This window comes from Octodon degus, unplaced genomic scaffold, assembly GCF_000260255.1.
Source record: "Octodon degus isolate 3935 unplaced genomic scaffold, OctDeg1.0 scaffold00077, whole genome shotgun sequence".
Taxonomy (NCBI): Eukaryota; Metazoa; Chordata; class Mammalia; order Rodentia; family Octodontidae; genus Octodon; species Octodon degus.
In genome coordinates, this window is record NW_004524653.1 from 7,751,098 (window position 1) to 7,753,564 (window position 2,467).

Here is a 2,467-nt window from a genome sequence, read left to right on the forward strand (position 1 = left end):
AAAGAAAGAACCCATACAGGTAAATACTATTCACAACAAACACAGGCCAGGGATGTGGGGATATAGCTCAGTGGAACACACAGCACCTGTCTGGCAAATTCAAGGCCTGGATTCCCTGTATCAAAAAAACCCCAGGGCCAGGTCTGAGCATTCGGATAGCATGCACGTGGCCCTGGGTTCCATCCTCAGCACCAGAAGAAGAAAAGGAAAGCAAGAAAAAGAATCATTCTTGCTAACTTGTGTCCGGGGCTCCCTCTGTCCTAAGGGGAGTGAATGAACTCAATGGATATCTCAGTCCTGTGGGTTTGGTTATCTAGGTTATGGGAAGTCCCAGTCTACTGATAAGGAAGTGGTAGGCTGGGTGGCTTGTCCAAGGTGACACTGGGATGGGAGCTTAGGCCCTTTGGCTCCAGAGCCCCAGGCACCTTCCCGCAGAGGGTTGATGTAACAAAGATAATGTGGGTGTGGGTTTCCCTGCCCACTTCAAGAGAGTGGGAAGCACCGAAATGTTTGATTCCTGGGAACAGTCCTTTGAAACCCAATACAGAATACTGGACGAGACTCCCAGGGCTCACTGTCACCTGGTGGCTGGGCGGTTGGTCCCTCTAAGGACTCCCCTGGGTCAGCAGTGACCTTTGGACTTGGGGGTAGCATAAAGACTTTGACTCTTTTGGCAGCTGCATCTATATTTAGGGAAAAGGAAGAAAGAAACCTTTCTCATTGATTGTGCAGAAGCTCAACAGCTCGTGTTTTCCACTCAGCATTTCATTGTGCCCCTGAGCTATCTCCTTGGTCCTCCAGCATCATCTTGTTTGATGTGCAAAATGACCTTATGAGGAAGGGCCCGCAGTGAGCCCCATGTTACAGGTGGGGAGACTGAGGCTCGGGCAATGCCACATGCCATCTGATGGGAGTGTGTGCTCACAGCTATGACAACACGGGCCTGAGAATATAGGTGAGATTATGCTCATAGAGTGGAAGGAGCATCCTGAGAAGAAAGTGGTGTCAGGAACACTTCATTCCAGAGAAATGTAAGAAGCACTTGCATACATATTTAGCAACCTCCAAAGCACGTCCGGAGATTCTTTGCAGAGGTGGGAGTATGAACAGGCTGACGGAGCTAATGCTGGCCGAGTTCTTGGTTGAGGGCCACCATGGACTCTCACGTAGCCTGTGTTTTGGTGTTTTCTCCACAGATGAACAGAGACACAGGTGTCAGTATTTTCTCACTGAAGTGCTTGTTTTTGGTTTTTGTTTTGTTTTTACGGAACCAGGGATTGAACTCAGGCCCTTGTGCTTGCCAGGGAAGCGCTTATTCCGCTGAACCATCTTCCCGGCCCCTGAAGTGCTTGTTTAATGCCATGAGCCAGGTACCATGCAAGACTATATTCCTGCTTAAAAAAAAAAAAAAAGAAGGGGCTGGTGAGATGGCTCAGTGGTCTAAAGCACCTACTTGGAACAAGCTTGGCAAAGCAGAGGGACCACAGTTCGATTCCCCCAGCACCACATGCCAGCCAGCCCCACCCCTTGGTGGGCTGAGCTGGCCACACACACACACACACACACACACACACACAAATAAATGTTAAAAAAAAGAAAATTAAAAAAAAAAAAAAAAAAGCTCTCGGCAGCCATGGAGGGCGGGCGTCGCGCCGGGGCTCGGCGGCCAGCGTGTCCGAGGAGGGAGTTTGCCTGCCGGAGACAACTCCTGTAAGGAGGTGCTGGAGTGTGCCGGAGTTGGCAGGAAGGACGGTGACCGAGCCTGCTTGCTGTGGTGCCCAGCTGGCAGAACCAGCCATGAGCTGCACCCCAGTCAAGATCTGTGAAGGAAGGGGTCTGGCGCCAGCCCTTTGGCCTTGCAGGCAGGCACAGGTGCACCTCCTGGACCATGGACCCCGTGCAAGTGGCCCCTGCAGCGTGTCACTGGGTAGAGGACCCCGAGGACACTGCACATCTGGCTGGGCCTTGGCCAGTGCTCTGCTGTGTGGCTCCGTGCAGGGCAGGCTGGGGACGCGGGGACAGGGCTGCTGAAGTCTCCATTCTCTTGGCTGTGTCTTTGCTGACTGACAGGAAAATACAGCAGGGGCTCGGGGAGCAGCTGGACGCGCAAAGTACACTCAACGCAGGACTGAGCCAGCCCGAGAACGTGGGCACTCCTCGAGCCTGCTCTTGCGGCTTCACTGACTGCTGAGTGGAGAGGCTGAGCTTAGTAACCTCGAGGGCACCAACTGCTTGGGGTAGTTCCTCCCAAGAAACAGGAGCTCCACCCGACCCAGCTTTTTGTCTCTTCCTCCTCCTCCCGGGGTACAGCGAGAGCTCCATAGAGCTCTACACAGGAAAACCCAACCTCTGAGTAGAAGGCCAAGTTTTCCTCAGCACTGACAAGGGGCAAGTTGTGGTTGGAACCTAAGAATTTAAACTGGAATGGCTGGGGGTTTTACACACAAAAAAAGCAAAGTGAACTAAA